This window comes from Aegilops tauschii, chromosome 7, assembly GCF_002575655.3.
Source record: "Aegilops tauschii subsp. strangulata cultivar AL8/78 chromosome 7, Aet v6.0, whole genome shotgun sequence".
Taxonomy (NCBI): domain Eukaryota; kingdom Viridiplantae; phylum Streptophyta; class Magnoliopsida; order Poales; family Poaceae; genus Aegilops; species Aegilops tauschii.
This window is the reverse complement of record NC_053041.3, coordinates 281127481-281141673: the sequence shown is the minus strand read 5'-3', so window position 1 is coordinate 281141673 and position 14193 is coordinate 281127481.

The following is a 14193-nucleotide window of genomic DNA, read 5'->3' as shown; positions in this document are numbered from 1 at the left end:
TGGTTCTACCACTTTTTCTTGTAGTTTTATTTTTGAAAGTCAAGATAGTAACACACAAGCTCATAGCTTAGCTAGATATGATCTTAATCTAGATCCACGGCGTCTTGTGTGGTTTGGCCAACCATATAATGTAAGCATTATCCCACTCTCTGTGGAATTCGATCAATAAAGTATAGGCTTTCCCCTAAAAAAAGTTGGTATAGGATCATTTGGGGCCTATGTGTTGGTACCAAAATATTTTGATGGATTTTCTCATATGTGCTAAATTTTGGGAGGCTAGCTGTTTGTTCTTTCTTTTTTCTTAGATCCGTTTTTTAAACGACATATCTCGTGAACCATGCATCTAAATTACAAACTATTTTTATTGTTTAATTTCTTACGCCGAGATCTTTAAAATTATTTCCCATGTTAATAGGTTTTGACGAAAAAAATTGGCAAAAATTGTGCTCCAAAACTGTACTAACTCGTGTTCTCACACTGTACTAATATGTACTATCAAGCGAACTAATTTGTGCTCCGACGGGTGAAGCCCACATGATGCTCTGTGTGAAGCACACCTATGCTCCTAGAGTGAATTAATATGTGTACAATTTGTACTAACAGTTGCTCTCAAGTGTAATAACTTGTGCTCAGGTGGGGTGAAGCACAAATGTGCTCCCAAAGTGAACTAACATGTGCTTTCAAACATATTGTACTAACTTCCTAGCTGAACTAACTTGCGCTCTCGTGGGATGAGGCGCACCTTGTGCTCCCGCGTGAAGCACACATGTGTTCCATAAGGGAGCACACTTGTGCTCTTGCATGAAGCACACAAATCATTCCCCTTGTGGCTTTATAAGGCGGTCTCCATCTCCACCAGGACGAAAATGATTTGCCTTTTACTGAACTTCTCTCCTCCATTTTTGTGGTGTGGATCGCTTCTCGTGCTTTATCGTATGAAATCTTCTCAGCAAACCCTTTTGAGGCTCTTCCAGATGATGCCATCACGGCCCGGGTGAGCGAGATAGTTCAACCGAGGGATTGTAGAAAGATGAGGACCACTTCTGCCCATGGCTCTTGTTGGCATGGACGAGGGTGAGAGAACAAAGATCTTGGTGGTGAGCGATTTTATCATATTGTTCTTAGATATGTTGCTTACTTAGTGCCTTCATAAATGTGTTTAACTAATTGTATTTCCAGGAGTGCTTCTATGACTTCATAGGTTGGCCCAATTCGGATGTGCTAGTGGACAACCTAATCCCCACAACCATGAATGGTTGTGAGGACCCACAAGCGAGGAAGGTCGCTCCTCCTTTCCCTGGCTCATGCTTGGTATGCTTTCATTTTCTTCTCTGTGTGATTATTTCTCCGTCTGTACGTCTTCCCAACGATTTCTCCTCATGCCTCTTCTCCTAATTGTTAGGGTTACATCTTTCACTTTAGGCTACTAACGCATGGTGACGGAGAACCCCTCAGATCTGCCCTGTGTCTTGCGGAAGCACAGTCACTCCAAGTTTTCGAGCGATAGTGGGTTCCTGCTCGGTCCAAGCTCCGGTTTGTGACCTCTAATCCTAGTAGTTGTTCTTTGTGTTGGGAATCGTTGCATGGAAAACAAAACAAATTCTACGCACAGGCAATGATATATCCATGGAGATGCATAGCAACGAAGGGGACAGTGTGTCTACGTACCCTCGTAGACCGTAAGCGGAGGCGTTTCACAACGCGGTTGATGTAGTGGAACTTTCTTCGCGATCCACCGATCGAGTACCGAACGTACGGCACCTCCGAGTTCTGCACACGTTCAGCTCGGTGACGTCCCTCGCCTTCTTGATCCAGCAAGACGTCGAGGCAGTAGATGAGTTCAGGTAGCACGACGGTGTGGTGACGGTGATGGTGAAGTGATCTTCGCAGGGCTTCGCCTAAGCACTACGAAAATATGACCAGGGAAGTAAACGGTGGAGGGGGCGCCGCACACGGCTAGGCAATTGTCTTGTGTGTGCTAGGCGCCCCCCTCCTCATATATATAGGTGGGAGGGAGGGAGGAGCAGCCATAGGAGGCGCCCAAGTAGGAGGAATCCTACTTGGAGTCCCTCCCAAGCCGCGCGCCCCCCTGCCATATATAACCGAGGGGGAAGGAAAGAGGGGGGAGAGGGAAGGAAGTAGGAATCCTAATCCACACTTTCCTTGCCCTCCCCTCTTTCCTTCTCCTCCTCGTAGGGCTGGCCTCAATAGGGGCGCACCAGTCCCTTGTGGGCTGGTGTGTTCCCTCACTTGGCCCATAAGGCCCACATCTTTGCCGGGGGTGCCTGAAACTCCTTTCCGGTGACCCGATAAGTACCCGGTACCCTCCGAAACACTTCCGGTGTCCGAATAACATCGTACTATATATCAATCTTTACCTCTCGACCATTTCGAGACTCCTCGTCATGTCCGTGATCTCATCCGGGACTCCGAACAACATTCGGTCACCAAATCACATAACTCATATAACACTATATCGTCAACGAACCTGGATGACCGAGACACCTCTCCAATCAATAACCAATAGCGGAACCTGGATGCCCATATTGGCTCCTACATATTCTATGAAGATCTTTATCGGTCGAACCGTTATGACAACATACTTAATTCCCTTTGTCCATCGGTATGTTACTTGCCCGAGATTCGATCCTCGGTATCTTCATACCTAGTTCAATCTCGTTACCGACAAGTCTCTTTACTTGTTCTGTAATACATCACCTCGTGACTAACTCCTTAGTTGTTTGATTGCAAGCTTATGATGTGTATTACCGAGAGGGCCCAGAGATACCTCTCCGATACTCGGAGTGACAAATCCTAATCTTGATCTATGCCAACTCAACATACACCTTCGGAGATACCTGTAGAGCATATTTATAATCACCCAATTACGTTGTGACGTTTGATAGCACACAAGGCATTCCTCCGGTATCCGGGAGTTGCATAATCTCATAGTCGAAGGAATATGTATTTGACATGAAGAAAGCAATAGCAATAAAACTAAACAATCATTATGCTAAGCTAACGGATGGGTCTTGTTCATCACATCATTCCCCTGATGATGTGATCCCATTATAAAATGACAACTCATGTCCATGGTTAGGAAACCTTAACTATCTTTGATCAACGAGCTAGTCTAGTAGAGGCTCACCAGGGACACATTGTTTGGTGATGTATTCACACATCTATTAAGGTTTCCAATCAATCCAATTCTAGCATGAATAATAAACCTTTATCATGAATAAGGAAATATAAAATAACAACTTTATTACTGCCTCTAGGGCATATTTCCTTCAGTCTCCCACTTGCACTAGAGTCAATAATCCAGTTCACATCGCCATGTGATTAACACCAATATTTCACATCGCCATGTGATTAACACCCAAAGGGTTTACTAGAGTCAATAATCTAGTTCACATTGCCATGTGATTAATACCCAAAGAGTACTAAGCTGTGATCATGTTTTGCTTGTGAGAGAGGTTTAGTCAACGGGTCTGCCACATTCAGATCCGTATGTATTTTGCAAATTTCTATGTCTACAATGCTCTGCACGGAGCTACTCTAGCTAATTCCTCCCACTTTCAATATGTATCCAGATTGAGACTTAGAGTCATCTAGATTAGTGTCAAAGCTTGCATCGACGTAACTCTTTATCACCTCCATAACCGAGAAACATTTCCTTAGTCCTCTTTAAGGCACCTAAGGATAATTTTGACCGCTGTCTAGTGGTCCACTCCTGGATCACTCTTGTACCCTCTTTGCCAGATAAGTGGTAAGACACACATTAGATGTGGTACACAACATGGCATATCGTATAGAACCTATGGCTGAGGCATAGGGAATGACTTTCGTTCTCTCTCCATCTTCTGCCATGGTCGGGCTTTGAGTCTTACTCAACTTCACACCTTGTAATACAGGCAAGAACCCCTTCTTGGAGTGAACCATCTTGAACTTCTTCAAATCTTATCAAGGTATGTGTTTTGTGAAAGTTCTATTAAGCGTCTTGATCTATCCCTATAGATCTTGATGCTCAATATGCAAGTAGCTTCACCGAGGTCTTTCATTGAAAAATTCTTATTCAAGTATCCTTTTATGCTATCCAAAAATTATATATCAATTCCGATCAACAATATGTCATCCACATATAGTATCAGAAATGCTAGAGAGCTCCCACTCACTTTCTTGTAAATACAGGCTTCACCATAAGTCTGTATAAAACCATATGCTTTGATCACCTCATCAAAGCGTATATTCCAACTCCGAGATGCTTGCACCAGTCCATAGATGGATCGCTGGAGCTTGCACACTTTTTTAGCACGTTTAGGATCGACAAAACCTTCGGGTTGCATCATATACAACTGTTCTTTAAGAAATCCATTAAGGAATGCAGTTTTGACGTCCATTTGCCAGATTTCATAATTATAAAATGCGGCAATTGCTAACATGATTCGGACAGACTTAAGCATCGCTACGGGTGAGAAAGTCTCATCGTAGTCAACTCCTTGAACTTGTCAAAACCCTTTCGCGACAAGTCGAGCTTTGTAGACAGTAACATTACCATCAGTGCCAGTCTTCTTCTTGAAGATCCATTTATTCTCTATGGCTTGCCGATCATCGGGCAAGTACACCAAAGTCCACACTTTGTTCTCATACATGGATCCTATCTAAAATTTCATGGCCTCAAGCCATTTGTCGGAATCTGGGCTCATCATAGCTTCTTTATAGTTTGTAGGTTCGCCTTGGTCTAATAACATGACTTCCAAAACAGGATTACCGTACCACTCTGGTGCGGATCGTGCTCTGGTTGACCTACGAGGTTCAGTAGTATCTTGATCTGAAGTTTCATGATCATCACCATTAGCTTCCTCTCTAGTTGGTGTAGGCATCACGGGAACAAATTTCTCTGATGTGCTACTTTCCAAATTGAGAGAAGGTACAACTATCTCATTAAGTTCTACTTTCCTCCCACTCACTTCTTTCGAGAGAAACTCCTTCTCTAGAAAGGACCCATTCTTAGCAACAAAGATCTTGCCTTCGGATCTGTGGTAGAAGGTGTACCCAATTGTTTCCTTAGGGTATCCTATGAAGACGCACTTCTCTGACTTAGGTTGGAGCTTATCAGGCTGAAGCCTTTTGACATAAGCGTCGCATCCCCAAATTTTAAGAAATGACAGCTTAGGTTTCTTACCAAACCACAGTTCATACGATGTCGTCTCAACAGACGGTGTAAGTGCATCTAGTGCCCCTTAGTGATTTTGGTGTATTGAAGACTTATAGGTTAAGGGACTAATGCGTTTGTGAGTGTACACAGGTCTATAAATCTATGAGGAGTTTGATATTTACAGAGAAAGTCGACCCCTAAAAATGAATGTCTTCAACTGAAGACTTTGAAATTGAAGAAATTGGTGTGACCGTGAAGACTTGATAGTCAAATTTCCGACCGTTGCTGTGCTATGCGCCAGCTGTCCCAAAATATCTACCCACCTAACGGTCATATCATTGAAGGGCATTTATGTCTTATCATGTCGGGCTGCTCCCTAGGCTATAAATAGCCGCCCCCTACAACCACTAGCTGGTTGGCTGCTCCAAGAGAAACTGACACTTTTTATTGAGAGCATCCCATCCTCCGAGGACTTTGAGTGAAAATCATCAAGTGAGGAAAACCCAAACCTAAACACCTACAAACCCAAAGTGATTGAGCATCACTGAAGAGATTGTTCCTGTGTGGATCCGACGCTTGTTACCTTTGAAGACTGTGCATCTTCCAGACAGTTAGGCGTCATGGTCTAGAGCATCCAAGAGGAAATTCTGGATCGCCGAGTGACCGAGTTTGTGAAGGTTTGGAAGTCACCTGAAGACTTACCACGAGTGCTTGGGCGAGGTCTGTGTGACCTTAGCTCAAGGAGAATACGGTGAGGACTGTGTGTCCTCAGGTTTAAATACCTAGCCGCTCCAACCAGACGTACAACTGTCACAGCAGTTGGAACTGGTCTACCAAATCACTGTCTTCACCAAGCCTACTAGTTCTATTTCCTCAACCCTTCCAATTCCTCATTATTGTGTTGTGTGCTTGTTCATATCTGTTTGAAGACTTTGACTGAAGACTTTCTCAATTTCCTTAGTTCAATTTCTTCAGTCTGTTTGTCTTCATCCTGTTTATCATGTGCTTACGCTTTCTGTACTCTGTGTTTGTTTTCATTTCATCATGATGACTGTGCTTATGTTATGTTATGTTTGCATCTGAGTACTTATTGTGCTGCAAGTAGTTCTTCGCTTAGGAATTTCCTCACCTTGAAATTCCTCAGTGAAGAATTCATAAAAATCGCATATTCACCCCCCTCTAGTCGACTTAACGCACTTTCAATTGGTATTAGAGCAAGGTACTCCCTTGTTCTGTGTGATTTTGGTTTAACCGCCTGGAGTTTTAGTTATGTCGACCGCAGGTATGATCAAGGTCTCTGCTGGGTGTCCTACCTTCGATGGGACGGACTACCCCTACTGGAAGAATAAGATGCGAATGCATCTTGAGGCAATTGATAACGATCTCTGGTATGTTGTGGAGAATGGTGTCCCCTCTGTCACTCCTACCATCAACGCTGCTGACGTGAAGAGATTCAAGCAAATCGACTCTCAAGCGAAGAACATCATATGTGGCCATCTGAGCAAAGGGCAGTATGGCAGAGTGAGTGCTTTGGAGATAGCTAAGCTTATCTGGGATAGGCTATCTAAGGTCAATGAAGGAGTCTCAACACAGCGTGACTCTCGAGTTGACGTTCTTCGCAATCTCTTTAACCGCTTCAAAATACTCGACAATGAAGATGTTCAGCAAACCTTCGATCGCCTCACTGACATCTCAAATGAGCTTCAAGCACTTGGTGCCACTGACATCACCGACCATGAGGTGGTGAAGAAATTGCTGAGATCGCTTGATTCCTCATTTGACACTCTGGCACTGATGATACAAGAACGTGGAGATTACAAGTCACTTGATCCGCTGATATCCTCGAGAGGCTAAACACTCATGAGTTCCAGCTTGCTAAAAAGAGAGATCTCTATGGAACGAGCCATGGCAGATCACGCGCTCTGAAGGCCAAGGCAGTGTCTGAATTTGAAGGTGAAGATTCTGGTAGCAGCCTTGGTGATCCTGAAGAATTGAGCCAGGAGCTAGCAATGCTCGTGAAGAAATTCCAGAAGTTCTCAAGACGTGGCCGCTTTGGAAAATCCTCAAGAAGTGATGATTCCTCATCCCGTGACTACGAGAAGAGATTGTGCCACAAATGCAAGAAACCTGGTCACTACATTCAAGATTGTCCTCAGTGGGAAAAGGAATCAAAGAAGAAGAAATACAAGGATTACAGTTCTGATGACTCAAAGAAGAAGAAGAAATCTTCAAAGTCTTCATCATCAAAATCCTCGAAGTCTTCATCTCACAACAAGAGCAGCTCTAAGAAGGCTTGGGCATTCATTGGCAAGGAAATGGACTCTGAAGTTGAATCTGAGGAACATGAGGAAGAGGAGGCATCTGAGGAGTCAGAATCTGGTGCGGCGAGCCTAGCCCTCGCTACTGCGTTCGTCAACAAGTCCATCTTCAACTCAAAGGAGAATGACTTCCCCAACAAGGCTGACGATGGCGATGATGACTACGCTCCCACCTATTGCTTCATGGCAAAGGGTGCCAAGGTACTCAAATATCCCTCCTATGAATCAAGTGAGGATGAATCTGATGAAAACCTCAAGCCTAGCTACTCTAAACTTGCTAAGATTGTTGTGAAACAACAAAAGGCTTTTGAAAAGGTTCAAAACATGCTAGACAAGAGCGATGATATGTTGGGTGAAGAAATGGATCGCACCAAAACTTTGACTGAAAATCTTCAGAGACTTCAGTCCAAGTTTGACAATCTTCAGAGTCATCATAACACTCTCTTATCTGATCATGATAAGCTTTCTTATGAATTTCTTCAAAGAAAGCAAGATCTTGAGAAGCTAAGGGAGAGTTATGAAGATCTTCAGAAGGAGCGTGATTCATTACTTGCTCAACAAATCAGCAGAAGAATTTATTCCTCCATGTTTGAAGTGCATTGAACGTGAATCTGCTAATTCTTCACCTGAAAGTTCAGATGCTTCTGTTGCTGCAAATTCTTCTTCTGTCTCTGCTATTACTAATTCTTCATCTGAGGATACTGCTAGTATCACTGACAATGCAGGGCTGAAGGAATTGTATATGATAGGCATGTACAAAAGCCTTAAAGGGCATCAGGCTCTTTGTGATGTGCTTAAAAAGCAGATCCTCAACAGGAACCCTAGGAAAGAGGGTATTGCCTTTGAGAGGAAACTCAATGCTGATGGAACATACTGGAAGCCTGAGCAGCATCCCAAAACCTCATGGGTTGCTGCAAAGGGACCTCCAGTAGATCCATCTACTCTATCTGGCTTTACATGTGAATCTCCTCATTCTTCTGATGAGTCATTTAACTCCAACTATAAGCTGTTCAAGAATCAGAATGGTGAAGTATTTGCTAGATATGTTGGCACTAACTGCAAGAACGGTTCCCCTATGAAGAAAATCTGGGTTCCCAGAAGGTGCCTTGAAAGTCTTCAAGTGAATGTCATCATGACACCACCTGTGAAGAATAGGAACCCCAGATCAAATTCTTCATATGGATCCAAGTCCTCATACGGACCAAATTCCTCACATGGATCAAATTCCTCAAAAGGATCAAAATCCTCATATGAACATCATCGTGCTAACACTTCTGTTTCGCAGGGAAGATCTAAGGGATATGAATATGTGCATTATTCCTCAAACCATTATGTTCATAAGTCCTCGAAGAATTTCTCTGCTTACTCATATGCTTACCCTAACTCCTCTTATGTGAAACGAAGTGGACTGTCTTCTATGCCACCTTTCTCTTATGGAGCTCGCAGAATGATGAACTCTTTGCCACCCCTTCATATGTGGGTGGTGAAGAAAAAGAACTAATCTCTTATGCATGGTCAGGTCTCCAGACGTACTTAAACGTCTGAAGAATTTGCTGGAGACCTGAAGATGCTTGAAAGGACACAAGCTAATCATGAAGAAATGAATTTTCATTTCTCACGTCCTCATACTGCTATATCTGTTATATTACGTGATGAAATTGATCTGATGAATTTGATGTCATATTCTTCGCTGATGAAGTATATGAGTTCGTAAGCTGCACTAATTCATCTGCAGGATGATCAACCCAAAGCCACTGAATGGGTCCTCGATAGTGGATGTACAAATCGCATGACTGGTGAGAAGAATCTATTGATGGACGCTCCCTTATCTCCATCGCATGTGAAGCATATCACCTACGCTGACAAAGGAAAAAAGCAAGGTATTGAGTCTAGGTAAGGTTGCGATCTCAAAGGATCGACACATGGACAAAGTCATGCTTGTCGAGTACTTAGGATTCAACCTCATGTCAGTCTCAATGCTTTATGATCTTGATATGGTTGTTATCTTTGGCAAGTATCGTTGTGTTGTGATCATGGAAGCTAACCATTCCAAAGTCTTCGAAGGCTTTAGGAGAGGAGATCTGTATATTGTTGATTTCTCTATAGGACCACAACCAGCTATGTGCCTACTTGCAAAAGCTTCAGAAGGATGGCTAAGGCATCGACGACTCGGTCATGCTGGGATGAGGAACTTGCACACGCTCGTGAAGAATAAGCATGTCATTGGCATTGAGAATGTCAAATTCCTCAAGGATCACTTGTGCGGATCCTGTGAAGCTGGAAAGTTGACCAAGGCCAAGCATCCAGCGAAGACTATCATGACTACCACTCGACCATTTGAATTGCTTCACATGGATCTCGTTGGTCCTAACCATTATTCTGCATTCACCAATGAAGCATCTCTATATGGCTTTGTTATTGTTGATGATTACTATCGTTACACATGGGTGCATATCATCACTTACAAACGTGAAGTGCAGGAAGTCTTCAAACGATTTTCCTCGAGGGATTCAACCAACTTTGGTGTGAAGATCAAGCACATCAGAAGTGATAATGGAACTGAGTTCAAGAATACTGATCTTGATGATTATCTTGATGAACTTGGTATTACTCATGAGTTATCTGCTCCTTATACTCCTTAGCAGAATGGCGTTGTGGAGCGCAAGAACAAGACTCTTGTTGAGATGGCTTGCACTATGCTTGATGAATACAAGACGCCTCGTCATTTCTGGATTAAGGCAATTGATACTGTGTGCCACATCATCAACAGGGTATATCTTCGCAAATTCTTCAAGAAGACTGCGTATGAACTCCTCACTGACAAGTAACCCAATAGCCCACTAAGGTAGATGAAGCATTTCTGGAGCCTGAGTGGATCTACTGCAACAACGTCTGGGAACTTGTCAAGCGACCAGACCCTCGCAAGCACAATATCATCGGCACAAAGTGGATCTACCGCAACAAGCAAGATAATGGCCTTGTGGTGAGGAATAAGGCACGGCTTATAGCTCAAGGCTACACACAGGTTGAAGGAATTGATTTCGATGAAACTTTTGCACCTGTTGCTAGACTTGAGGCTATTCGCATATTACTTGCTTATGCTAACCATCATGACATCATCTTATATGAAATGGATGTGAAAAGTGCATTCCTCAATGGTAAGCTTGAGGAAGAAGTATATGTTGCTCAACCCCCAGGTTTTGAAGATCCAAAGCATCCTGACCAAGTCTACAGACTCAATAAGGCCCTCTATGGCCTCAAGCAGGCCCCTCGGGCGTGGTATGATACTTTGAAGGTATTCCTCATGAAGAAAGGCTTCAAACCCGGTTCACTTGACCCAACTCTTTTCACCAAAACCTATGATGATGAATTATTTGTGTGCCAAATATATGTTGATGATATTATCTTTGGCTGTACTGACCAACGTTACACTGACGAATTTGGTTATATGATGAGGGAGGAATATGAAATGTCTACGATGGGAGAATTGAAATTCTTCTTAGGTCTTCAAATTCATCAACATCGCAATGGCATATTCATATCTCAGGAGAAATACCTCAAGGATGTTTTGAGGAAATTCGGCATGCAAGATTGCAAAGGCGTCAAAATCCCTATGCCCACAAATGGCCATCTTTGCACTGATGAAACTGGTATTGAGTTTGATCAAAAGGTATACCGCTCCATGATTAGCTCTTTATTGTATTTATGTGCATCTAGGCCAGATATTATGCTTAGTGTTTTTATGTGTGCCCGCTTTCAAGCTACACCGAAGGAATCACACCATAAGGCTGTGAAGCATATTCTTCGATATCTAGCTCACACTCCAACACTTGGATTATGGTATCCCAAGGGCTCGGCTTTTGATCTCATTGGATATTCAGACTCTGACTATGCCGGTGATCGTGTGGACCGCAAGTCAACATCAGGCACATGCCATTTCCTCGGACGATCTTTGGTCTGTTGGTCCTCGAAGAAACAGAACTGCGTATCACTGTCTACTGCTGAAGCTGAGTACATTGCTGCTGGTTCATGCTGTGCTCAATTGCTATGGATGAAGCAAACCCTCAAGGACTACGGCATCGACATGAAGAATGTGCCTCTCTACTGTGACAATGAGAGTGCCATAAAGATTGCTCATAACCCAGTTCAGCACTTGAAGACAAAGCACATTTAGATTCGTCATCATTTTCTTCGTGATCATGTGTTGAAGGGCGATATCTCCATCGAGCACGTGAAGACTGAAGAATAGCTAGCCGATATCTTCACAAAGCCCTTGGACGAGAAGAGATTGCAAGTTGCGGTGTGAGCTAAATATCTTAGAATCTTCGAATGTCCTTTGAAAAGGACACACATCCTAACACTTATGCAAAATTGATGACTTAGATGTGCAACACATGAAGTAACTGTTTTTCTTCAATCAATGAAGACTAACGCTCTAAGTGTGAAGAAATTAACGAAGAATTTGATTCTCAGAGCCCTACGACAATTGTACGCGACATCTGAAATCATCATTCTTATACGATGGGTCACGCCACCAACAAAAGTTAAAAATCTTCAATTTGAGTTATTCCTCATTTTTGAAATTCCTCAGTTGTTCAATTTCTACAACTTTGCATTATCTTCATTGTTTCTGTCGTTGTTCTTCATTGACTATATATATATATATATATATATATATATATATATATATATATATATATATATATATATATATATATGAGTTTATGTCCTCTACGGCATTCACTTATTGCTATTTCTTAAATTTGCTTTTTCTGCTAAGTGAATGTGATCGGACCCTTCCCCCTCTATGCTAAACTCAACCCAGTCTGTTCACAAATTCTTCATGTGCGTTCTATTTGAAACCCGTTCAAAATCTTCACTGTGTGCTTGTCAGCTGAAGAATTTGCGAACGAAACATTAAAATTTTCATATCTGAATTTTTTGGCTTTTGCTGCTCAAACCGTTCCACATTCCACGATATGATTATCCTATTCACCCACGATCTCACACGATCTCCACCTCTCTGTACGCGGGTGACACATGTCACAAGAATGAGAAGGGTCAGGGGCACGTTCGTCCATTTTCCTCGGGCGAGCGGTTTTTCACCTCGGCTATAAATACCCCTCATCCTCCTCAAACTGTTTTTACTCCGCTCGACCTCACTTCCTCGCTCGAGCTCTCAAAACCTAGTGCCGCCGCTACTTCCATCGTCGTCGGTGAGGAAGAGCTTCGCTGCCTCGACCTTGTCGCCGTCGTACTCGCGCCGGCCGCGGATTTCTTTACTCCGCTGCCGCCGTAGCCGTCTTCCTCTGCCAAGTTAGGGCATGGAAGATCTGAACCGACGAGCTTCAAATCTACTATTCTCAATTCGCCGTGTTCTTCGTCAAGGGTAATTAAAGGTTACTTTTACTACCCTTGTTGATTCAAGTGATTTCTACAATTCTTCAAAAGGTGTTTATTCTTCAATCTTCACACACTAAACACCTCGCGCAAACATATGTTCTTGATCTGTTTCCCTAAGCAACATTTTTCTTCAAGATTCCTCAATTGTGTGGATTTTCAATCTATACAACTTTGGAACCTAAGTCAAAGAACTCTTAGTGAAATTCCTTAAGACACATCTGGTCAAATTCCTCAAACTTTTTCTTTTTGCAAAAACTTCTGAGAACGCATATGACCTCTCCAAATTCTTTGCACCTATACTCTGTTCACAGGTACACATGTCCACTGCTGAATCACTAGGTTCTCATCAACTTAACTCATTTGCAGCGTTCCTTGAAGAAAAGTTGCATACCTTGTCAGAGAACTCAATAGTTCAGAATCCTCAGCTGAAGAAAATGGCTAACGGCAAGAAACCTCAGAAGGGAGGGAAGAAATTGGAAGTCAACAATGCTTTTGAGATACCTGAAGACATCTATGCAGGGTACTGCACTCCTCCTCATGAAACTAAGAATGAACGTAAAGTACACATTCAGAGGATAGAGAGGAGATGGGCCAGAGAATGGAGGGAGTACAGATATGTGACTCCCAAGTACATGAAGAAATTCGCAGTACACCCTCCATGCCCAAGACCTCCACTGGCACCTGGCCAAGTTGCTGATCCCTCTAGCATCGGAAGAGGTGAGGATTTCCCCAAGGAGTGGGCCAAGCGTCAAGCTAAGCTGGCCAAAATGGCAAAAGAGGCAGTGAAGAAATTCAATGAAGATTCTGTTGCTGCCACTGTTGAGGCCTCTGCTAGCAAGCCTAAGAAGGCTATGCCCAAGAAGCCCGCACACAAGCCCAGTGCTTCTGCTTCAATGCCCTCACGGCCAAGCTCCTTAGCAATGCCCTCACGGCCCAGTTCTGCAAAGCCCTGACAACAAATTCCTCATGCTGCCCCAGCTCCTCCAATTCCCTCAGCTCCTCCGGCAAAGTCCTCAGCACCTGTGCATCTCACCTCGTGTCAAAGGACCACAGGCAAATCAATTACCTCAGGAGCCTCTGCAAGTTCTTCAGCTCCTCCGCATTCCTCAACAGGCCTGCAAGGGCATATTTATCCCTAAGGTGTTTTGGTGATTGATGACAATGCTTTTGCGGACTAATCGTGTGCCTTGAGTATTTCAGACTTCTCATCACTAGGCACAAGACGGTTTGGTGCCCCTCGAAGACTATTGAAGACGGCGTTTTTCTACGTTTCTTTTCGGTGGATTTGAGTCGTAGGAAAGCCGTACTATTAAG